The following is a 26527-nucleotide window of genomic DNA, read 5'->3' on the forward strand; positions in this document are numbered from 1 at the left end:
CATATTAGTAGCTCTCAATTCTGATTTTTAAAATTAAAATTATGCAATCTACCCACATCTGACAGTATGTCTGCTGACGTGATCATTCCCAGGCAGTTATGCTAGGTGATTTCTGTAACTTTGAGTTTTGTGAAAGGAGCAAATTATGGGCAGGCCTTTGTGTCTTGAGCCTGCGATGTTTTAGTCTGTTTCTTTTATATAACAGATTTGGATGGTGTCTGAGCCTTGAGATTACCGTAAAAGGTGCTAGGACTGACGTATGTACTGATAGTTTTAATGCTCAATGCTATGATGTTTGTCCCTTCTCTGCTCTGTGGCCACCTTAGAGAACTTTTTCTTTCTGTAGAAAGTAATGAGTTCACGATCTTATTAATTTGAAACATGAGTGGAAAGTCAACATTTGTTATGGCATCTGAACATTACTCGAGGGAGATGCCCTTGTAAAGGCGAGTCATAGCAGATACAGAGATGTGAGTGAGATAAGACAGCTCAGGTTGGGTCAGATCACCACTGTGCTTTGGAATACTTGCTTGCTTCTCATTGAGCTTGATCTTGTCATGGTGTCTAACTGGATGAAGACTGATGTTGTCTCCTCTCCGAACTTGATGTGACTAGTTACAAGAAGAGGAGGATGCAGACCGATGTCTCCGCTTTCCATCTCTAAACCTATGTTCACCATGTTTATTGGAATTGTCCTTGTCTAGTTCATTTTCTCTGATCTTTGGCTTGAGTCTAAGTGAGCTCGCGGCTTGCAACAAGAAGCCACTCATCTCTTCAAATATTTTTATGTTTATCCCCTCAGTTGTGTCAAATACTTTTAGCACTCCAAATACGCTCCTTAGGCTTCTCTGGTTCCACATGCAAAGCCAACCCTTTTAGGAATGTGGGAGAAACTATATTCCATCAGAACAAGGAGCCATGTATTGCCGCTTCAATTTGCGAGAGCTAGTGGTGAGGACTCGTGTTAACATATTTACAATATACCAGGATTTCGGCTAGGCTTTAAAGGAGAGGGAGAGAAGCAATCTTTATAGTTGAGTATGATGAAGGGCTGGAGCTGCCCTAGGAAATGGCTGAAAACCAGCATGCTCTGAGGAAGGAACCTTCAAGCTATCTGGAATAGCAACATGATGAAGAAAAGGAGCTGATCTGAGGCAGAAGGAGCTGATCTGGAGCAGAGGAGCAGAAGGGGACAGATCTGGAGTAGGATGGGACAGATCTGGAGCAGAAGGAGCTGATCTGGAGCAGAGGAGCAGAAGGGGACAGATCTTGGAGTAGGATGGGACAGATCTGGAGCAGAAGGGACAGAGCTGAAGTAGAGGAGCAGATCTGAGCAGAGGAGCAGAAGTTGGGACAGATCTGGAGGAGAGGATGGAGCAGCTAGGAGGCAGGAAGGAGAGGCAGAAGAGGAGGCAGCAGAGGAGGCAGAAGAGGAGGCAGCAGTGAAGGCAGATCTGAAGAGGAGAGGCTGATGGAGCAGGCGGGCCTGCAGCAAAAGATGGAGGAGATGAGGAGCAGCTGCAGGTCCTGCAAGGAAGTGTGGGGGCAGATGCCTTTTATAGGCGAGACCTAGCTGGTCGGCCAGCTGGTCGGTAGGTCTGCCAGCTGGTCGGTGGGCATGCCAGCTGGTCGGCCAACTGGTCGGCTAGTTCTGGTCGGCCAGACCAGCTGGTCTTTCTGGCCACTTGGTTGGCTGAGATGGCTGGCCTTTTGGCTGGCCTGTGAGCTGTTGAATTGCCCCATAAATTGGGGATTTTTTAGTTGCTGAATAAATACCACTAATTTGGTAGAACATAATGGGACTTGCTCCTCAACACATGATCTCTAAATCCAAGGATCTTCTCAGGTATATACTCAATTTGGCCCTCTTCATCCATAGGAGGTAGCTCTTCCATAACTTGCTCCTTAGGTCCCAAATATTTCTTGAGAAGTGACACATGGAATACTTTGTGTATTCTAGGGGATGATGGAAGCTCCAACTCATAAGCCACTTCCCCAACTTTCGTCAAAACCTTGTAAGGTCCATAATACCTATGAGCAAGTTTAACATTGGTATTACCTTTCAAAGAAGCATGCCTGGACTTATGTAATCTGAGAAACACATAATCCCCTTCTTCAAAATGAAGATCTCTCCTATGCTCATCAGCATAATCCTTCATCCTTGCTTGCGCCCTTACCATATTATCTTTACATTGCTGTAATAGAGCAGTCCTGTGAGCCAAATCATCCTTGGCTTGCTGGCTGGTCAATGCTTGATCAATAATGGTTGATGGGACATGAGCTTTACAGCCAAACATGGCCTCAAAAGGGCTCATACCAATTGAAGTATGCTTTGTGGTATTATAACAAAATTCAGCTAGATGCAACCATTCATCCCAAGATGCTTGGGTCTCAAAACAAAAATGCCTTAGATACTCTTCCAACCAGCGGTTAACCCTCTTTGTTTGCCCATCAGTTTGAGGGTGATCTGCTGTACTTGGGGTAAGAAGTGTTCCCATAGAACTGAAAAGCTCTTGCCAAAAATGCCCCATGAACTTAGCATCACGATCACTCACAATCTCCTGAGGAAGTCCATGTAATTTAAACACATTCTCCATGAATTGCCAGCCACTTTGGAAGCTGTAAATTGTCTTAGTAGGAATGAAGTGGGCAGCTTTAGTAAGTCTATCGACAACCACAAAGATGCTGTTCCAACCCTTAGAGGTCACGAAATTGGGATATTGCTGACAGTCAAGATCTTGCAAGTCTTGGAACATAGTAGCTGCTTGAGGATCATTGAGATACTCTTCTTGAATGCCATGGATCCAATCCTTATAAACCTCAGCAATAGATGACAAAGTACAAGCCCATATCTTGGAAAGAGAATCTGCCACAATATTTTCTTTGCCCATCTTGTAATCTATGTCAAAGTCATAGTTTTGCACAATGGATAGCCATCTCCTTTGCTTGGGTGATAGAGAAGACTAAGATAGAAAATGTTTGAGAGTCCTATGATCAGTCTTGACCTTGAAATGGCTGCCATAGATGTAGTGGTGCCACTTTTTGGTTGCATGAAGTATTGCCAACATCTCTTGGTCATAAATGTGGAAACTTGACTGCTTGTCATCCAATTTCCGACTTTCAAAGGCAATAACTCCATGACTCTGCTTTAGAACAGCTCCAATACCCCTTCCATTAGCATCAGCCTCAATTATAAAAGTTTGAGAGAAATCATGACATACCAAGATAGGTGCCGAAGTTAATGCCTCCTTTAATGCTTGAAAGCTCTTATTGGCACTGTCAGACCATTGGAAAGCATTCTTTTTTAGAAGATCAGTGAGAGGAGCTGCCAATTTGGCAAAATGCCTCATAAATCTTCTATAGAATGATGCTAGACCAAGGAAACCTCTCAACTGGGTGATATTCTGAGGTATAGGCCAATCCTTTACACACTTTACCTTGCTAGGATCCGCCTTAATGCCACTACTGCTGACAATATGGCCAAGATATTCCACTTCTTCTGCCATGAAAGTGCATTTATTTGATTTGGCATACAACTGGTGTGTCCTTAATACTTCCAATACTTGCTAGACATGCAATAAATGCTCTTCTTTTGTTTTGCTGTAGATCAATATATCATCAAAGAATACCAAAACAAATTTATAGAGGAAAGGCTGCAATACCTTGTTCATTAGGGCCTGAAAAGTTGCAGGGGCATTGGTTAGACCAAATGCCATCACTTTGAATCGATAAAGCCCATGTTCTGTCCTGAAGGCAGTTTTATGTTCATCTTCCTCCTTCATCCTTATTTGATGATAGCCTGACCTTAAGTCAATCTTTGTGAAGTACTTTGCCCCTCTAAGCTTATCCAGTAGATCATCAATTCTAGGGATAGGAAACCTATTCTTAATTGTCATTTTGTTCAAATCCCTGTAATCAACACACATTCTAAATGAGCCATCCTTCTTCTTAACCAATAACACAGGAGAGGCTAAGGGTGACTGACTGTGTGTAATAAATTCCTTGTCAAGGAGCTCCTTTATTTGCCTTGCCACCTCTTCTCTTTCAGCTCTAGAAAGTCTGTATGGAGCTTTGTTGATTGGCTTAGATCCTGGCTCCAACACAATTGCATGATCCACATCTCTCATGGAAGGAAGATGGTTGGGAAGATCAGCAAATACATCAGAGTATTGCTGTAATAGGGACTGCATGTCTTTATCCTCCACCAACAACCCATTACCCTCTTGAGACTTGGTCAACTGAATAGCATAGACTCCACAAACACTTTTGAGGTCTCTAGCGATTCTTCTTGCAGAAATTAAGGACAACTTAGGAGATTGGTGACCTAGCAAGGTGATGTGCTTACCTTCATGCATAAACTTCATATACAGCCTGTTAAGGTCCATAGAGAATTCTCCCAAGGTTCTCAACCATTCACAATCAAGGACAATGTCAATAGGTCCCATTTCCAAGACAATTAGATCTCCATGAAAAGTATAGTCTTGAGAAAGTTGCACTTGAGCAGCCTGACAATATTACTTACTATGGGAATGCTGACCATTAGCCACCTCAACTTTGATCCCATGATCCAAAGTGGATGGGCATAACCTCATCGTTTGAAGTGTCTTTGCATTAATGAAGTTATGAGTGCTCCCAATGTCAACCAAAATGTGGACTGGTCTGTTATTGATTGTTCCTTTTAACTTAAGGGTTTGAGAGCCCTTGCAGCCCATAAAAACATCAGGAGATATGCTGTACAAAATTGATTGTGTATCCCAATACACTTCATCATCATCAACTGCATCATTTCCATTAGAATTTCTGATCTCATCCTCATAACCTTCAACAACTTCAATGTTCCATTGTCTAGAACTATTTGGGCACTTTGGCAAACTATCATCCATAAGCATGGTATCACACATGGAAAAACCACCTGGATCTAAGGGAAAGGTAGTCCCTTTTTGGAAACTATGATCCTCATCATCATCAAGGCCTTCATTCACACAATCCTGATATTCGTGAAATTCAGATTCTGCTGCAAGAATATCAAGAGATAAATCATCATCAATCTTTAGAATCATGCTCAACTTTGCTCCTGTTTTAGCTTTGCACACATTCCTATGTTCAGGGGTCCACTTCTCACCACAAAGGTAGCACAAATTCTTCTTCTTCCTGTCATCAATAATTGCTTGAGATAACTGCTTAACCAACTTGTTTCTTTTATCACCCAGATCATCCTTTGGAGTAGGTTTAAATGATGGCTTTACATCTGTAGCCTTGTAAACCTTAGGCTGTCCCATGCCACTGCCATACACTGTGGGGAACCTAGAAATAGAAGAAGTTGTAGCAGGAGTAGGAAGTTTGTTTTCATCATTGGAAACACCTTTGACCGTAGGCTTAGTTCCAAAGTGATCAATACCCAAAGTCTTCTCCTTCCAATTGTATTTGGGCTCATAAAGCTCTGCCAACTGCATGGCCTCTTTAAGAGAATTGGGCTTTTGAGCTGCAATGTATGAAGCAATACCAGGGTGTAGACCATGGATGAATTTGGCATTCTAACTCTTTCATCAATACCATGAACAAATGAGCCAATTTCCAAAACTGTTTGATATAATTTTTCACTGATCCTTGCGGAGTAAGATCATACCACTTACAAATATATTGACCTCTAGTAAAAGGAGATATAAAAGTTTTAAACATTTCAGCCTTGAACTCATCCCAAGCATTAAAAGTTGACCCTTCTTGCTGTAAATGCCTCCACCAAGAGTGGGCATAATCTTCAAGATGAAGAACAACAAATCTGATTTTACCTTGATCACCTTTTGGATATAGAAGGAAGTAGTTATCCATATTGCTGAGCCATTCCTCCAATTTCTCAAGAGAGGTATAATCACCTATCTTGCTGAGCCATTCCTCCAATTTCTCAGGAGAGGTAGAATCACCTTTGAACTTATGAAGTATAATCTTGTCTTTCATACTTTGTCTCGATGAGAAGATCCTTTTGGTTCAATAGATTTAACTGTTTGTATATATTGCTGGAATGTCATTGCTGCCCTAAGGTCTACTGGTAGCAATTTATATTCATGGAATTTTTGACATAACTCTTCAGCTGCCGAAGTGTTACTATTAGGAGCCTTACCATGTGTTGAATCCTTATCCATAGGACCTGTAACTCCACTAGAGTGATGGGTCCTTCGGGCAAAAGCCATAAAACCAACTGGGTCAGCTACATGTACAGGATCATCATCATCATCATCTGAACCTAAGTCTCCATCAATTTGGGGATCCAAAGGTCTCTTCCCATCATAGATTTGGCTTCTCTTGAACTGGTCAAACCTTTTATAAGGAGTGGCAGACATGTTCTGCATCCTTTGGTCAATCCTTTGATTATTGGTCTTGATCTCATTGGTTAAGTTATTGAATATCTGTAGCATTGGATCCATACAACTCTTTATAATTTGCTCCTGGTTAAGGGATATTTGTACATGAGGAGTTGCTGCCAAATCCCCTTGAATATTGCCAACATGAGGATCATTGGGCTTAGAAACTACAGCCTGATCATCAATTGCTTCCTTCTCTGAGATGGAATCAAGGATACCCATTGGCTGCTTACTAGTTTGACCAGTAGATCTCTTTACAAGCATATTTAATGACTCGAATCAAGAGTAAATGCACTGTCTTAAGCCCTGATCAAGAATAGCTCAATTTCCAAGGAGTAGCAGACTGTTGCAAGGCTCTTTTTGCACAATGTGTAAACCAAACTGTATAGAGACCTATGTAGGACTTTGAATTCTTTGGACAGCCAATTCTCTGTCAAAGCTATAGACAGAAGCACTGTTCGAACAATATACTACTGTACCAAACTATCAGTGAACAGTCGGGTCACTGTCCACATCGCTGAACCCCAGGGTAATCCTCCTTCATTTGACATGAAACTTTGTAGAGTGGTTCCAGCAGTTAGGACGACACCTCAGCAACAGCCACGAGTAATTTCGAAGTGATATGTAGCCAGGTCGTTTACTAGGCAGCGTACACATCAATTCCAAACAAGAAAAAAAATCATGCAAACAAACCTGTATCTTGCTGGAACTTGGTGTGGGTGTTCCTAGAGCTGAGGCGACTCCCTTGATGCCAACATATTGAAATTCGGAGAAGAAATGCTGTAGGTCCTACAAAATGCAGATCGAAATTGCTCACAGCTCCTCCAAACAATCTCGAATCACTGCCAGACTTCGGGAGCAGCCTCAGGAGATTAGGGTGAACAATTCAAGCCAGGAATGACTTAATTTGGTGGGGGAAAAACATCAGATCGTCACTTTCTTGTGCCAGAGAGAAAACCCCTTCAATGTTGACTCAATCCTCCACCATTTTAGGATTCTCATACATAAAAATGATCAGGGAAGCAAGGGCTTTCCACTGATGCAAGAAGCCCCAAATTCTGAACACTTCGAAAATTAGGATTTCCCAGAGCCTGCCATGTGGCAGCTGCCAACAGAGAGCACTTCTGGCGCTGAATTTTTGCACAGAGGTAGGCCCTAGGCTCAAGAGTAGATGCTCCAATTTTCAAAGTGATTGGGCAAAATTTTCCCATAAATTCCCACGAAAAGTGCTCTGATACCAATGCAAGAGGACTACTTCTAACTGAAGGTAAATACCACTAATTTGGTAGAACATAATGGGATTAGGGCAGGAAAGTTAGTGCAGTGAAGTACCTTATTTATTAGGAAAAGAGTAGGAGTGGAAGGTCATGGGCTGGACCTACAACAGAGACTTGTGAGGGGCTACACAAGGACAGGAGGAATCAATCCTTATTAGAATTCAGCTGAGTAATGGAACTCTTACTGTGTATTCTATTTCAATAATGAAGTACAAATCATGAATGAATGCCAAGTACAACTAGGGCCCTTATATAGGTATAGCCCAGGTGAGTACAAAACAATATTGCATATGGGATTACCTCCTAGGATGCCACGTGGCAACTTATGGTATCCCCTAAAGAAAGGAAAAACACTTAAAAGCCAATAAAGGCCTTTCCACTAACTTCTAGCCTAAGTAAAAGTCACCCTCTGTTATACTAATGGTCCCTAAGGCAAATCCTTTTCACCCCGCAAGACATACAGCACATCGTTCATCTTGAACTGATAAATTTTCTTCTTCCAATCAATGGCTGGATTCTTCTTAGAATGGCAAGCCTTACCTACTGCTATATCTATGTGAGCAAGCCTGGTCATTTCAAAGTCTAGCTTCTCCGCATGGTCTTGAATCTGAAGTTCCAATTGAAGCCTTTGGTTCCATACTTCAGTTGAACTTCCATCTTCCATCGTGGCTATATATGTATAGTCAGATGGACTAGTCTTTAATTTCGGCTCTTTACGAGCTTGGAGTTAATTGCATTGTGCGTTAACGTTGAGTCAAACAACACAATGACGTCGTGATTGGTCTCACCTGGCTTCACCTGCTTGGCTTGGCCACTAGGATGCGAGACACAACCTTTACTAACCCATTTCTTCTTAAACCCACTTTCTTTGGGTACACATACCGAGTCCCAACCTTCACAAAACCGCTTGGTCTGTTCCCTTTGGCATCCTCATAGTACAAGGCTATGGCAATTGCTTCATTCACATACTTAGCCTGAACTTCCATCTTAATTCTATCATTCAATCTGAAAATAAAATCCTTTACTTGTACCGACTGAGGAAGAGATTCATAAAATTTCATTACACATTCTCTAAATTTATCAGTGTATCCAGCCACTGACAAATTTCTCTGACGAAGGTTTCTATAGTAGTCCCAAGCTTGGGATGCTCTGTCAAGAGGTAAGAAGTATTTCCTAAATTCTTGCTTGAACCCCTCCAAAGTAGTGGATGCCACTCCATCCCTTTGTTGTTTTATCCACCATCTGTCCGCTGCCTAACTGAACACATGGGTGGTCTCGTGATTTTCTTCATGTCATTCCTGATTTCACAAATGGCAAAAGCATCTTCCCATTTGTGTAAGGTTTCTATGGCATCAGAGCTACGGTCAGTCATCCAACTAGAATACTTTTGTGGCCTATAATTGCCAATATCAGGTATCTTAGCCCTCCTAGTTTCGTCCGTATGAACACTGGTTTCAGGTTCCGTTGGAGCTTTCCTTTTCCTCCCAGGATGGTCTAGTACACATACTATGAACCATTTTCTAAGCTCGGATTGCCCTAAGTTTGATTGCAGTTGCTGAGCCAGAATCTATTGTAAGGCATCCCCTAATAAAGCAATCCTACCTGATAGTGTGTGGGCTGCTGGACACGACACTTGTGGGGCCGCGGCTGGACTACTGATTCTATGGTAGAGATCTCTTCTTCAACCTCCATTGCTATTGCTTTGCCTTTATCATAAAGTCCTAGATCTAATTAACGTGTTTGGATTGGTTGAGTTTTTTTTTATAACACTACCTGAAATTGTATTTACAACTGGAAATATCACCAATGTAAATCCACGTCAACTTACTGCTGCACTGGTATGGACTATAAAACCGCAAATGTTACGCTCTAGTCGAGATAGCATGACCTCGGAAAGATCGGTGGGCATTTTCTCTTAGATGACCGACTTCTATAATATTTAATGTGCGTAAATAAAATGGTCAAGAGAAGTAACTGCCAAGGTCCTAGGTGAGGGTGTAATGGCATTGACTAGGTGGTTCTGAGTGCTAAGGCCTAGGTGCACCTAAATGTGTAATAATGCCAAGGGGCAAATGGTTTAATTGTGCCCCAAGAGAGGGGTAAATGGTGTACCAAGTAAAAAGGGCTAAAATGATGACATGTGGCAGAGGGAACCATCTAGGGAGTTGTGGGTTTTGTGGATAGGCATGAGAGACAAAAATTACGTATCTGATGAAGCATGCGATTCACAAAAATAAGGCTGGGTGGATATCCCTGATGCCATTGCCCGTGATGGATGAACACAAGGAGAGAGAAATAGAATAAGTTCGTTTCATTTTGGTATCAGAGCCTATGGTAGAGATCAAAGGCTGGACGAACGGGAGGAGAAGTGGAGCGTAGGTGTGGCGGCTCGATCGTTTGTGACCTGCGATGGACGGACGGGATCGACGTGGTCTACGGAGGAACCAGTGATTGGCTGATGGTATTCTCCAAGGAAACGAGTTGCAGGCCTGGACCTCCCTGGTGGGCTGACGACGCACGGCTTTGCTAAGCACCGACGTGCGCCCGCGTGGAGTCAAGCGAAGGTGGAGCAGTGCAAGGAAGGCGTGATAATCGGCTGCCTGTGACGACGACCTTCGTGGTGGTTGAGTTCGTTGTGCGGGAGACCTTCGTGGTGGCTGAGTGCAGGTTTGACAAGGGGGAAAGTAGCGGAGCAGGCTGGCGTTGTGCTGCGATGGCATGGCGCACTGTTGACGGACAGGCTTTGCGTGGATTTTGTTGTTGTGGCACAAGCGTACTTGTGTCAACGTGGCGCTGGTGACCCCGAACAATGGCGAGCAGAACCTTGTTCCAGATTCCTTTCAAAGCCTGCGTAGTGCAAAGGCGTCACGTCAGTCAATAGTTTACTTCAGGTGGGTCTACACCAGGCACGGGATTCTTGAAGAGGGGAGACTGTACGTCTGAGAAAGAGGAGCGTATGAACTCGGATTGCGGGGAGCTTCCAGGGAGCAGTTCTTTTCTTTTTTATACAAATTTTGAGTTTGCAGTCGATTCAATTATGTACAGCAGAGGCTACCGTTTATTATTCTTGTATAACAAAAGGGGAATCTGAAAAAAAAAAAAACTATTTTTCCTTTTGAAACTATGGAGGCAGGACAAGATTCCAGGGTGAATCCTAGTGAATCTAGAGCACGGTCTACACAACAAATGTCTTATCACACAACACCTACTCTGGTGGGTAGAATTTCGGTATTAGAAGATGCTTTACAGCAAATCATGAACCAGCAGCTTCAAGTGAACGCTGGTCAGAATGAGATTAGGGAGATGGTGCAAGCCTTGTCGGCTAGGCCATCTAGAATTGATAAGGGCAAAGCTCCAGCAGAGCCAGAGCCCAGTATACATTCATCAGAGCGTGCGAGGGTCAAGGTGCCCAATATTGCCAACTATAGACCAGAGAAGTACGCTGGTCGGATGACCGAGCGCAGTTCTGATGTGATCGAGGTTTGGTTACACAAGTGGGAAGAAGCCTTCGCCATTTGTGAAATCAGATCTGATCTAAAGAAAATCCGTGAGGCCACTCACCTGTTTATTGAGGCAGCGGATAGATGGTGGATAAAGCAACAGAAAGATCAAGTTGCCCCTACCACCTGGGAAGGGTTTAAAGCTGAATTTAAGAAACACTTTCTTCCACCTGACGAAGAGTCCCGAGCTTGGGATGCTTATAGAAACCTTCGTCAGAGAAATCTGTCGGTGGCAGAGTACACTGACAAGTTCAGGGAATGTGTTATGAAGATAACACACCCTCTCCCTATGTCGGTTCAGTTGAAAGACTATATCTATGGACTGAACGACAAAATTAAAATGGAAGTTCGGGCTAAATATGTGACTACATTAGATGAATCTATTGCAGTAGCCCTGAACTATGAGGATGCCAGAGGCAGATCTAGTGGATTTGTGCAGGCAGGGACTCAGTATGAGTACCCGAGAAAAGGGGGATTTCAGAGGAAATGGACTTCAAAGACAAGTGTCTCCCAGCCAAGTGGCCAAACCAAGTAGGTGAAGCCAGTTGAGGGACCAGCATAAACAAGTACCACCGTTGGGGTGAAAAGGAAATTAACTCCAATGGCAACCCGGGCTTGGTCAAAGTCCTCGTTGACCCCTGAACAAAAAGAGAAAGCTAGAAAAGAAGGATTGTGCTTCGGCTGCCTTCAGCGACATCAGTGGAAAGATTGTCCCCACTGAATAAAGACCGTCGCATGGCCAATATGATAATATCTGAATGCGACGTGGAAATGCAGGAGAGTCCCAATGCGGAACATATGCAGATGCAATTGGCGGGACCTTCTCAAAGGTTAGTACCTGTGTTGTTAAGTGTGTCTGTTACTAAGTTAGTAAGCGGTGCACCTGATAACATCCTTTCAAAGCCCGCAGCAACGGGGTATACGGTTTTCGATGAGCCCGAGTTGATTAAAATGAAAGGACAAGTAGCCAGTCATGATGTGATTGTGTTGTTTGACTCAGCGTCAACACACAATGTAATCAACTCGAAGCTTATTAAGAAGCTCAAGTTGAAACTAGTCCGTCTGACTATGCTTATACGGTCAGGATGGCGGACGAAAGTTCAACTGAAGTATGGGACCAAAGGGTTACCCAGTTGGAAGTTCGAATTCAGGACTATGTTGAGAAGCTGGACTTTGAACTGACCAGACTTGCTCACGCAGATATAGCCCTAGGCATGGCTTGGCATTTTTGGAAAAATCCAGCCATTGATTGGAAAAAGCATATTTATCAGTTCAAGATGAACGAGGTAGAATATGTTTTGCGAGGTGAAAAGGATTTACCTCGAGGACCACTGATTTCAACCATGGAAATTCGGAGGACTCCGAAAGAGTTTCTGTGTCTGTGTATAGCATCGGTAGAGTCGATTAATGATGCATCGACTAGCACTGAGGCTACCCAAGATGGGAAGATGGCCGAGTTGGCTAAAGAGATATCAGAGAAGTTCTCTGAATGTTTTAGGGATGAACTACCTTATGGGTTACCTCCAGAGCGGAAAGTTCAGCATAAGATTGAACTGATCCCGGGGGCAGAACCTGTAAATAGACCTCCCTATAGAATGAGCTTCATTGAAGAGGCGGAGGTGCGTAGACAACTGGAAGAATACCTCAAGTTGGGGCAGATTCAACCAAGTTTCTCACCTTTTGCTTCGCTAGTGATATTAAAGAAGAAAAAGGATGATACGTTTCGCCTCTATATAGATTACAGAGCATTGAATAATATCACTGTTAAGCACAGGTATCCGATGGCTCAGATTGATGATTTGCTAGATGCATTACATGGAGCCGTGATTTTCAGCAAGATAGATCTTAAGTGTGGCTACCATTAGATCCGGATTAGAGCCGAGGATGTGCATAAAACCGCTTTCAGAAGCAGGTTTGGTCATTATGAGTTTTTGGTAATGCCCTTCGGACTTAACCAATGCTCCAGCGACATTCGTCATGCTTATGAACGATTTACTACGTCCGTATATCAGAAAGTTTGTAGTACATTTTATTGACGATATTCTAGTGTTCAGTAAAAGTATTACTGAGCATCGTGAACACTTGAAAATAGTGTTCAGTACTTTGAGGAAAGCCAGCCTTTATGTAAATAAAAAGAAAACTATACTGTGTATGGTTAGGCTTGAATATTTAGGGTTCATAATTACTCCACAGGGGGTAGAAATGGATCCGAAGAAAGTGGCTGCGATACTAACTTGGCCAATCCCTCGGAGTTTGACCGCGTCGCGATCATTCTTGGGGTTTGTCCAGTTTTATAGAAGGCATATCAAAGGGTATTCCGAAATAGTATTGCCATTGACTGATCTGACCTCAGATAAAGTACCTTTTATATGGGGACAGAATCAACAAGAAAGTTTTAACACCATAAAACAAGCTGTGGTCACAGGACCGGTGTTAAAAATAGTTGATCCCCAGAAACCGTTGTTCCTGGAAACCGATGCAAGTGGCATTGTGGTAGGAGCAGTTCTCCTTCAAGAGGAAAGGCCAGTAGCCTTTGAAAGCAAGAAGCTTTCTCCCTCTCAAAGGAATTGGCCAACTCATGAATTGGAGTTGTATGCTGTTATCCATGCTTTGAAAACATGGAGGCATTATTTGTATGGTTCAGAGTTTTATGTGGATGTGGATCATGATACTCTGAAACATTTTTGTAAACAGCCTGACTTGAGGGGTGTCACCACAATGTAAATATCCTAAGTCAAAGTACAGTTGATCATTTATTTGATCATAATTAAAGAGTTTTATATGTGTTAATTATGGTCAAAGAGTTATTTTAATGGTCAAAGGATTGACTACGGTCAAAGATACTTGAATCTAGTCAAGTAAACCTGACTTCGGTCAAGGAGACTTGGTTTATTACCAAGAGGGTTAACTGCGGTTAACTAGAGAACTACAGAGCTGACTACGGTCAGAGAGTGTTGACTTCGGTCAACAAGACTTGGCATGCGCCAAGAGGGTTAACACCGGTTAACCAAGATGTGCCAACTTCGGTTGGAGAGACTTGGCTATGATTAAGGCGCCTCGACCCTTGGTCAAAGCTCCTTAATTATAATCAAGAGTGTTGACTTCGGTCAACCAGAGAATAAATATATATTTTTATATTTATTAGGTGTGCACATGTGTTCAGTGGGGAGGCCCACCGTGACTAGAATTAGTCCACAGTGTGTTATTTGCATGCAAAGCGCTAACAATTAATGGGTGCCATGGTGGTGCGCTTTAATTAATTGTTGCAGGTACTAGGAAGAGTTATTTTTCCTAAGCGCTACGGGAGCCTGACAAGCATCTAGGAGGCGGTTCGTGTGACCAAGTGCTTTGAAGACTCCAGAGTGGCCCTTAGTGGCATGTAATAGGACTTAGTCTAGATTTTAGACAAGTGGCATGTTGCCAATTTGAAATGAGCTTGAAGCTCTTGTAATAAAGGGGATTTTTTTTTACGTTTTGAAAAGTAGAGGTTACCAGACAGCTCTACGCTGAACTTTTGTAACAGATTCTCTCTCATGAATAAAAACCTTCGGGGGGGTCCAGCCCGACGTTTTGTCCTGGGCCCTAGTGCATCCACAGAGAGAGGGAGGGAGGGAGAGCTTATGAAAGTGTAATTGCTGTCTTTTATGAGCGAGTCGGTTTTATTGGTATCAGAGCAGGATTAAAGGCTTTCTCAAGCCTTTGACGATCCAAGCAGTAGCTTAGGCAAGGATGTGCAAGGGGAGAGTTTGCTGTGCGCAACGGACAGGGCGTTATTCTGCCTATGAACAAAAGCTAACGGGGGCCCTGAGTCCTGACGGGACGTTGACGAAGGCAGTTGTGGAAGTGCTCTTGATTCTTGCATGGGCTCCTTAAAGCTTCTGCTACACAGCGCGTCATGATGCGAAAGCTCCTACAGCTGGAACTCGTCTAGGCGTGAACTGACGGAGAATAGATGGGCCGGTTACGTTGAGCGCTGACAGGATTCTTCACGACGACGCTTGTTCTTCACGCGCGGTGCCATGGTGCTGAAAGTTTGCAGGGGCTCTGCGTTGATGCTGACGTGGAGCACTGATGTCATCTTTGCTGATGTGACGCACACGTGGCAGGGGTAGTATTGACAGGTCAACAGACTCGTGGCACACAAGTGACGTGGCGATCACACGTGCGGGATGACGTGGCAGCCAGGTGGCATGCACGTGCAGGTGCTGACGTGGCAGTACATGTGGCAGCCAGCTCAGCAGATGACTTGGCAAGACACGTGGCAGGCTGATGTGGCTAACCAGTGGTTAAGTTTAACTCTGGTTAGTTAACCCTGGTCAGAGGTCTAGTTAGCTTCACCCAACCAGACTAGTTTGGTCACTGTAACCAGACTGACTAGTCCAGTTAGTCTAGTTGCAGACTAACCAGACCAGAACCAGTCAGTCTGGTTAGAGTAACTAGCCAGTTACTCCATCTGGTTACTGTTTCTTTAAAAAAAAAAAAAAGACAGTTGCAGAGACTGTTTCTGCTAGCAATTTTCACCTGCCTGTCAGACTTTTACTGTCAGAAAAGCAGCAGAAAACAGAGAAAACAGAGAAAGCAGATTTCTACTGTCAGAAAAGCAGCAGAAAAGCAGAGAAATCAGAGATTTGCAGAAAAAGAAAATGCATGCCTTTGTACACTGGGAAGATGAATCAGATGCTTCTGAGTGCTTTTTGCAGTAGCCAGAAAAAGGGCAATACAATTGTTGATGCTCTAGAAATTTTGTGGCTTTATGCTTTGAATTGATAGCTCAGTTATTGGCACAAGTTGTGAATGCAAAACACCTCTTGTTGAGGTATTTTTCTGTTGGAAAAGCAAAGGTAGTTGTGCATCAGTTACCTACACGGTGTGTGAAATTTGCAGATCTCAGAATATGGATCAATCACCTATCCAGTGGGATTCACAAGATAGGGATGTACATCCAAGACAGAGAAGTGTGCCGCAAACTCAACAAGAATTCGAACAGATGGTACGCACTCGTATACAAGAGATGGAAAATCTCAAAAGGGATCCAAGGGCTCAGCATTTGTTTCAAGCAGAAGCTATGCCTAATGCAGTATATGACGTGCCAATGCCAGAGGCACACTCTCGTGTACAGCCTGAGAAAGAGAGATCTCATAGGGGACGGTCCCATAGCAAAAAGAGATCGAGGCATCATCATCGATCTCCTAGTCCATCACCGTCTACCTCGAGTTCGACTTCTGTATCTTCTTCTTCCTTATCAGATAAACCATCCAGGAAAAGAAGAAAACACAAGAAGTCTAGGAAGAGAAAGTCTTCCAAAGAGACCAAGGAATTTAAAGAGGGAGGAAAATCTATCAAGTTTATGACCTACAATGGACAGTATGGTCATACAGACAAAGCATTGCAGTTCATCAGGCAGTTTGATGCTGCATTCGGTACATAAAAATTTTCAGAATCCTCCAAGTTAAGAATGGTCAGTTTGCACTTGACAGCAACAGCTAGTGCATGGTGGAGTGCACAGACCACAGATGGGTCAGCCCCAAGGAAGTGGAAGGACTTCAAGAAAGCCTTCTACCAGCAGTTTATGCCTAAACAGTTTAGAGACCATGTTCTTCAAGATTGGGACAGCTTGCATATGGATGCAGGAGATACAGTGGATGTGTACAACCAAAAGTTTTGGGATGCTTATTTGCAGGTTGCACCTTTCAAAAAGATCTCCAAAGGCACCCAAATGAGAAAGTACAGAGCAGGTCTCACTCCAAGAATTCAGGCAGTAGTGAATGCTTTGGGGGCAAAGAACATTCAAGACCTTATGCATTCAGCTTCAGTAGCTAGCCTTGTGCCGTTACAAGATCCATCTACAGTGCTGTCCTTGCATGCAGGACGTGCTGATAAAAAGAAAACTGATTTTTCAAAATCAGAAAAGAAAGAGTACCCCAAGGCTGAAAAGAAAGGGTTTCAGCCTCAAAAGCTGAGGGAAACTCAGTTTTCAAAGACTTATAAGGGCAAATCTCTATTCACCCCTGAACAGATAGCAGAATTCCGTAGAGATGGGAATTGCTTCAGGTGCGGCAAAGAGGGGCATGTGGCTGCCCAGTGCCCAGAAAAGCCTTCAACTTCGAAGGGAAAAGAGGCAGAGAAGCCACGAGGACCGCAAAAGCCAATGGCGGGGGGAATTCCTGACATACTGGGTCATGCTTCGAACCCAGAAGAACGAGAATTGCTGCTATCATGGGGCAAAGTTAGAGACCAGCAAGCGCTAATTTTATTTGATCCAGGGGCTACTGATAATTTCATATCAGAGGATCTAGCCCTGAGGCTGGGAATAAAGACGGAGGAGTTAGGCAGGGCTTTGGATGCCGATCAGATGTTCTGTGGGAATCCTGTGCCAGTTACTCCCTTGATAGGGAAGCTCCGTCTTCATGTTCAGAGTTATGTGGATTAGGAAGACTTCTTCATTTCTCCACTGAAACATCATGATGTAGTCTTGGGAATGCCTTGGTTTCATCGCAAGGCAGTGTTGACTCTTCCTGAAATAGTACTGGAGTTTGTGCATAGGGGGAAAAATCAGCGTTTAATTGCCAGGAATAAAGGGGACACTATCCCCATTGTATTTGATGTTACATGTGGTAAAGCAATAAAGTCTGCAAATTCTGCGTACATGGTGTTTGTAAAAGAAAAAGAGAATGATATGCATGCTGAAATGAATGATGCAGACAAAGATAAGTTTCAGTTTCTTATAAACTTTAAAGATTGCTTTTCTGATACTTTGCCAGGGGAGTTACCCCCAGAGAGACCAGAAGATCATCAGATAGAGTTAATGCTTGGTAGTGAGCCACCAAACAGACCACCTTATAGAGTCAGTGCGACTCAAAGAGAGGAGATTATGGCTCAGGTACAGGATTTGCTGTCCAAAGGGTTGATTCAGCCCAGCTCGTCTCCTTTTTGTTCCCCTGTACTGTTAGTATAGAAGAAAGATGTTTCATTCCGTATGTGCGTCGATTATCGCGCACTGAACAAAATGACCATCAAGAATAGATTCCCTATTCCGCGCATTGATGATGTCCTGAATCAGTTAAATGGAGCTACAGTTTTCAGCAGGATAGACTTAAAGAGTGGCTATCACCAAGTGAGGATACAACCTCAGGATGTGCACAACACAGCATTCCGCACTACATTTGGGTTGTATGAATACTTAGTAATCCCTTTTGGGTTGACAAATGCTCCAGCCACATTCAATAGAATGATGGATCGCATCTTCCGAAAGTACAGGCATTTTACGGGTACTTTCTTTGATGATATCTTAGTCTTTTCTAAGACAGAAGAAGAGCACAGAGAACATCTTGCTATAGTGTTTCAAGAGCTGAGAAATCATCAGCTCTACGCAAACAGCAAGAAAAGTGAATTTTTCTTGGGAGAAATCCACTATCTGGGGCATATAATATCCAAGAATGGGATACAAATGGATCCAGCGAAGATCCGTGCTATTCAGGAATGGTCAGAGCTGAAAACTGTGCATGAAGTTCGAAGTTTCCTAGGCCTGTGTTCTTACTACAGAAGGTTTATCAGACATTTTGCTGATATCGCAGCTCCATTACATGACCTTACTAAGAAAAATGCAGCCTTCACATGGGGAATATCACAGAAGAAAGCATTCAATACACTCAAGGAGAAGTTGACTACAGAGCCTATTCTTGTAGTCCCGGATCTTTATCAATCTTTCGATGTTGATTGCGACGCTTGTGGAGAATGTGTTGGGGCTGCATTGCATCAGAATGGCCATGTAGTAGCCTATGAAAGCAGGAGACTTCGGGATGCAGAAAGATATCTAGGAATCTATGAGAAAGAGTTATTGGCTGTAATTCATGCCATCCATACATGGAAGCACTATCTTTTGGGTGCAGATTTTACTGTTAAGACAGATCACCAAAGTCTGAGATACTTTTTGACTCAGACCAAGCTTTCCGAGAAGCATATGAAATGGGCAAACATGCTGTCAATGTATCATTTTCAGATTGTCCATACCCCAGGAATTCGGAACAGAGTGGCAGATGCCTTATCCCGAAGACCTTAGGTCAATAACGTGACTATTGCTTATCACCAGGATCTGGAAGGCATGAGGGAGCAATATGCTCGTGATCCAGATTTTGGTGAAATTTTACAGCAAATGCAAGACGGGCAATCCACCAGTCACTATTCCCTGAAAGATGGGCATCTAATGAAAGATGATTGCCTATGCATCACCCAGGAGATGAGGAAAAAGATTTTGGAGGAATGCCATGCACCTCCCTATGCTGGACACAGAGGAATTACAGCAACAACTCTAGCACTAGAGAGGTATTTCTTTTGGCCAGGGATGCGGAAAGATATACATCAGTTTGTTACTGAATGCCTTACGTGTCAGAAAGTGAAGTATGATAGACAGAAGGCACCTGGCCTACTTATGCCTCTTCCCGTGCCTCAGGCACCATGGGAAAGTATTACAATGGACTTTATTTTTGATTTGCCAAGATCAAAGTCAGGGAATGATGGGATTTGGACTATCATTGATAGATTCAGCAAGCAAGCTCATTTCATTCCAGTTCGCAAAACCATAAAGGCAGATCATATGGCTAAGCTTTTCATGGCACAAATTTTTAAACATCATGGTATGCCTAAGTCCATTGTTAGTGATCGAGATCCCAGAATGACCAGTCTATTCTGGAGAGCTTTATTTGATAACATGGGGACGAATCTGAATTTTTCTTCTTCTTTCCATCCCCAGATAGATGGTCAAAGTGAAGTAGCAAATTCTACAGTTTTGGATATGCTGAAATGCTACGTGGGTGACCAAAGTTCAGACTGGGAAAAGTACCTACCATTAGTAGAGTTTGCTTACAATAATACAGTACATAGCTCTACAGGGAAAGCCCCTTTTGAGGTCATATATGAGAAGGTGATTTTGCCACCTATATTGAGGACCAAAGATGAAATATTTGCAGCTGATCAGTTTGTGAGAGACCTCCAAACAGCTTAGAGCCAAGTCTGGACAGCAATTGAAAGGTCTCAAGAGAAACATAAAAGAGCTGCAGATAAGCATAGGAGACAGTTAGATCTCAAGGAAGGGGATTGGGTACTTTTGAGGTTTGAAAAAGCTAGGCTCCGCAGGTTTAAAGGCAAACAGAAAGTGTATGCAAAGTTATCTCCCAGATACTATGGCCCTTTCAGGGTTAATTGCGGTTAACCAGAGAACTACAGAGCTGACTACGGTCAGAGAGTGTTGACTTCGGTCAACAAGACTTGGCATGCGCCAAGAGGGTTAACACCGGTTAACCAAGATGTGCCAACTTCGGTTGGAGAGACTTGGCTATAATTAAGGCGCCTCGACCCTTGGTCAAAGCTCCTTAATTATAATCAAGAGTGTTGACTTCGGTCAACCAGAGAATAAATATATATTTTTATATTTATTAGGTGTGCACATGTGTTCAGTGGGGACGCCCACCGTGACTAGAATTAGTCCACAGTGTGTTATTTGCATGCAAAGCGCTAACAATTAATGGGTGCCATGGTGGTGCGCTTTAATTAAGTGTAATTGCTGTCTTTTATGAGCGAGTCGGTTTTAAGGGGCCACCAAGCTAGGTGGGCAGAGCTCATGCAGGAGTTTAATTTAACGATTCGGTACCGAAGAGGAAAAGATAATAAGGTTGCCGATGCGTTGTCTCGCATTATGCACAACCTGAGTTTCACGGTATTAGAGAGTGCTCTAATGACCGAGATTAGAGAAACTCAAAAAGTGGATAAGTTTGTCCAGAGCTTATGGCCTAAGGCTCATGTGTTAAAACCCGGGGAAAACGAAAAGGATGACCTGGCATCCAGAAAAGGCCAAACTTATGCAAGATATACCATAAGGGATGGTATGCTGAAAAGAAATGGCAAGGTTGTAGTACCTAGTCAGAATGATCTCAGGCAGAGAGTCATTCGACAGTGCCATGATAGCCTGTGTGCGGGACACCCAGGAGTCGAGAAGACATATGATCTCGTGAAGCGAGATTTCTTTTGGCCAAAGATGAAAAAGCATATTCATGAATATGTGACACGGTGTTTCTCATGTCAGGTAAGTAAGGCCGAGCAGGTGAAGCCACCCGGACTTTTACAGCCCTTGGAAATACCACTAAGTAAGTGGGAGAGCATTTCCATGGACTTTATTGTAGGGCTGCCTACGACACAAGGAGGGTATGATTCTATCCTTGTGGTGGTTGATCGTCTAACCAAGATGGCTCACTTCATTCCGACTAGAGAGTCTGTTAGTGCCCCGCAAGTGGCGGATTTGTTTATTAGACATATATTTCGTCTGCATGGATTGCCTAGATCCATAGTGTCAGACAGAGATGTCAGATTTACCGGTCATTTTTGGACCGCGGTTTTTGAGACACTAAGGACTGAGTTGGGAATGAGTAGTGGGGATCATCTTGAAACGGATGGTCAGACGGAGAGAGTCAACCAGACTTCAGAGGATATGCTGAGGGCATATGTGTCATTGAGGCAACATACATGGGACAAGTGGTTGCCATTGTTGGAGTTTGCCTACAATGATAGAAAACATTCCTCTACAGGGTTCAGTCCGTTTGAGCTGAACTATGGTTATAGACCAGCGAATCCAAGTATAGTTAGAATACCTCAGAAAGTGCCTAGTGCTGCGAACTTTGTGGTTCAGATGCGGGAGATGCTAGCACTTGCGAGAGCTAATATCGGATGCCAGGCTATGGATAGAGCCAAGGTGTATGCGGATGAAAACCGGTCTAAGAGTATTTAAGGAAGGAGAAAAAGTTTTTCTCAGAGTTCCTTCGCACTCGAAGTCGTTAACTTCAGGAGAGTGTGCTAAGTTATCACCTCGATATTGTGGGCCGTGGTTAATTTTAAAAAGAATAGGCAAGGTAGCCTATAAATTAGAATTACCACCGGGATGTAAGGTGCACCCAGTGTTTCATGTTTCTCGTTTAAAGAAATTTTTGCATACTGGTGACTCACTAATCGAAGGTGTGGTTTTGTTTCAGGAGATAGAGGATAATGCGAGGCGCAAACCAACAAGAATTCTGGACCGAGGAACAATGCAAGTGCGCAATCGGAAGATCCCCACGGTGTTGGTTGCATGGCATGGTCTACCTCTATCAGAAGCTACCTGGGAATCCGTATACCAGTTGCAGAGAGTGTTTACAGATTTCATCATCGAGGATGTTGATGCTTGAAGAGGGAAGGAATGTTATGCTGTAGCCGAGATAGCATGACCTCGGAAAGATCGGTGGGCATTTTCTCTTAGATGACCGACTTCTGTAATATTTAATGTGCGTAAATAAAATGGTCAAGAGAAGTAACTGTCAAGGTCCTAGGTGAGGGTGTAATGGCATTGACTAGGTGGTTCTGAGTGCTAAGGCCTAGGTGCACCTAAATGTGTAATAATGCCAAGGGGCAAATGGTTTAATTGTGCCCCAAGAGAGGGGTAAATGGTGTACCAAGTAAAAAGGACTAAAATGATGACATGTGGCAGAGGGAACCATCTAGGGAGTTGTGGGTTTTGTGGATAGGCATGAGAGACAAAATTTAGGTATCTGATGAAGCATGCGATTCACGAAAATAAGGCTGGGTGGATATACCTGATGCCATCGCCCGTGATGGCTGAACACAAGGAGAGAGGAATAGAATAGGTTCGTTTCAGCAAACTCTCAACTTGAATTGTGGAAAGATCTTTAAACCTGAAATACTTGATTTCTGAACAAGATAAATGAAGCTTCAAACAGAACTAAATTTAGGCAAGTCTAGAAAGGTCCCGGGTCTGTTTTTATTCTTGTGTGCAGCTTTCCCCCAATCTTGAAGATTGAATAGTCTCGTCACAGATTATCTACCCAACTACCGCACAGGTACATGGTTTTGATTATCAGGATACTTTTGCTCCCACAGCTCGACTAACCATAATTTGTAGTGTTTTGGCTTTAGCAGTCCAGGGAAGTTGGCCGATGTTTCAGATGGATGTAAAATCTGCCTTTCTGAATGGAGATGATTTCGCCATGGGTTGAAATAACGAGTGAAGGCTTAAGTAATTTCAGAACCAGTCCTTGGAGCCGCAGCAATTTGCATACGTCAGAATCAGGTTATTGGTGAACTATTATTCACGAAGCTCATCCTGCATATCAGCCACATTTGACTCATCATTTCCACCAATAGATGATCCATCATCTACCCTTGATTGTATACCTGTGGGAGTACTTGGTGGTACCATTTCTTACACATTTGGTGCATGGACAGCTTGCTGTCTATCAACATATGTAGGTGGATTCACATCCTGGAAAGTGAAGGGCCAATGGTTAGGGAGAGGAGGGAAAGTGGAAGGGAAGGCAGGGAGGAGAGGGGAAGGGGGAAGGGAGGAGAGGGGAAGAAGCCAGAAGAACTTGCCAAAAGCAATCTGAGGAAACTGAGCTCTCAAAATTTGCCCAAAGAAGTCTAAGAAAGCATGAGAGGAAGGACAATGCCAAAAGAGATGAGGCACAGTCTCTCTTGAAGCTAGACATCTGCGACAAATAGAGAAAGCAATGTGTCGTCGTGCCAAGAGTTGTCCATGAGGAAGAACACCCAACAAAGCTCTCCACAAGAAAACCTGCTGATGGAGAGGAATCTTAGAATGCCAAATCTATCTCAAACATTTCTGCCACCATTTCGTAGGATGATTAAGACGCCAAGTTGCAAAAAGCCAGGTCGCTTCACCCGCTCTGCCTCACTCACTTGACACGAAAAACACCGTGTCACATATTCATGAATATGCTTTTAATCTTTGGTCAAAAGAATCTTGTTTCACTTGATCGCATGTCTTCTCAACACTTGGATGTCCCACACATGGGCTATCATGGCACTGTTGAATGACCCTCTACCTGACCATTTTGGTTGGATACAACTACCTTGCCATTACGTTTTAGAATACCATCCGCGATGGTATATCTTGCATAAGTTTGGCTTTTCCTAGATGCCAGGTCATCTATTTCCCCAGTTTTACATGAGTCTTAGGCCAAAGACTCTGGACAAACTCATCCACTTTCTGAGTTTCCCTAATCTCGGTTATCAGAGCACTCTCTACTACGTGAAACTCATATTATGCATAATGCCTGACAATACATCGGCAACTTTATTTTCCTTCCCTCTTGAGTACCGAATCTTCATATTAAACTCCTGCATGAGCTCTGTCCACCTACCTTGGCAGCCACTAAAGTCAAGTTGTTTACAAAAGTACTGGTCCATATCCACGTACAACTCTGAACCATACAAATAATGTCTCCATGCTTTCAAAGCATGAATAACCACGTATAACTCTTTTTCATGAGTTGGCCAATTACGATGAGAGGGAGAAAGCTTCTTACTTTCAAAGGCTACTTGCCTTCCCTCTTAGAGAAGAACTGTCCCTACCGCAATGCCACTTGCATCGGTTTCTAGGAAAAACGGTTTTTGGGGATCAACAATTTTTAAACACCAAACCAGAGGCGACAGCCTTCTTTATGGCATTAAAACTCTCTTGTTGTTTCTGTCCCCACCGAAAAGGTATTTTATAAGAGGTTAGCTTAGTTAAAGGCAATACTATCTAAGAATATTATTTGATAAAACTAGACAAATCCTAAGAATGATGACAAAGTGGTGAGACTTTGAGAAATAGGCCAGGTCAGTATCGTAGACTCTTTCTTCGGATCCATTTCCACCCCATCAGGAGTAATAATGAATCCCAAAAACTCAAGTTTCACCATGCGCAGCACAATTTTCTTTTTATTCACATACAAACTAGCTTTCCTCAAAGTATCAAACACTTTTCTTAAGTATACATGATGCTCAACAATACTTTTTCTGTAAACAAGGATATCGTTAACAAAATGTACTTTGAACTTTCCGATATAGGGAGTATTAAGTCGTTCATAAGCATGACGAATGTAGCCAGAACATTGGTAAGTCCAAATGGCATTACTTGTAATGCCGAACCTGCTTCTAAAAGTGGTTTTATGCACATCCTTGGCTCTAATCTGGATCTGATGGTTAGATCTATCTTGCTGAAAATTATGGCTCCATGTAATGCATCTAGCAAATCATCAATCTGAGCCATCGGATACTTGTGCTTAGCAGTGATATTGTTCAGTCACTCTGTAATCTATACAAAGACAAAAGTATCATCCTTTTTCTTCTTCAATATCACTAGCGAAGTGAAAGGTGAAAAAGTGGGCTGAATCTATCCCAACTTGAGATATTCTTCTAGTTGCCTTCGCACCTTAGCTTCTTTAGTAAAACTTAACTTATAGGGATGCCTATTTGTAGCTCCTACTCCCAAAATAAGTTCAATTTTATGTCAAACATTCCGTTTTGGAGGTAACCCATAAGGCAACTCATCCCTAAAACAATCAAAGAAATCCTCTATGATTTGATCAGCTACCTTGGCCATCTCCCCATCTTGGCTAACATCAGTGCTAGTCGACGGACCACCAATTGACTCTACCAATGATGTTCAAAGAAACAAAAACTCTATTGGAGTTTTATGGACTTCCATCACATAAACTAATGGTCGTTGAGGCAAATCCTCTTCACCTCGCAAGACACATAGCACATCATTCATCTTGAACTAATAAGTGTGCTTTTTCTAATCAACGGCTGGATTCTTCTTAGAATGCCATGTAAGTTTGATAATTCAAAGTCCAGCTTCTCTGCATAGTCGTGAATCCGAAGTTCTAGTTAGGTAATCCTTTGGTCCCATACTTCAGTTGAGCTTCCATCTGCGATTCTGACCGAACATGCATAGTCAGATGGACTAGTCTTTAGTATCAGCCTCTTTACGAGCTTGTGTGTTGATGTTGAGTCAAACAACACAATGACATCATCATTGGCCAATTGCCCTTTCATTTTGATTAACTTTGTATTGCTAAAAGCTGTATACCATGTTGTTGTGGATAGGATATTATCAGGTGCGCTACCCACTAACTTAGCAACAGATAAACACAATAACATAGGTACTAATCTCTAAGAAGCCGCTAGCTGAATCTGCATCTGGTCAGTTCCGTGACTTCCCTTCATTTCTATGTTGCATTCGAGGTCACCATCTCAGTTATCCGACGTTCCTTGTTATGCAGACAATCTTCCCACTATGAGGTTGAAGACATCCAAAAGATAAGCCTTCTATCCTTGCTTTCTCTTTTTGCTCAGGGGTCAAAGAATATTTTGACCAGGCCCAAGCTGCCATTGGAGTTACTTTTCTCTTTACTTCTATGGTGGTACTTTGTTTAGAAGGAGCCTTTGTTGGCTTTGCCTACTTGGCTTGGCTACTAGGTTGTGAGACACTACCCTTCCTAAATCCACTTGTCTTCTTAAGCCCACTCTTTTTCGGGAACTCATACCGAATCCGTGCTTGCAC

At 43.0% G+C, this 26527-nt stretch overlaps 1 protein-coding gene across 2 annotated transcripts in view; it reads left to right on the forward strand.

The window, feature by feature from the left end:
- The window catches only part of LOC147906270 (putative fructokinase-7), a 33018-nt gene that overhangs the window by 1583 nt on the left and 4908 nt on the right, over positions 1-26527 (forward strand). The window lies entirely within an intron of this gene.

The sequence above is a fragment of the Dipteris shenzhenensis genome, chromosome 1 (assembly GCF_047967505.1).
Source record: "Dipteris shenzhenensis isolate YYH24624 ecotype China chromosome 1, Dip_SZ_1.0, whole genome shotgun sequence".
Lineage (NCBI taxonomy): Eukaryota > Viridiplantae > Streptophyta > Polypodiopsida > Gleicheniales > Dipteridaceae > Dipteris > Dipteris shenzhenensis.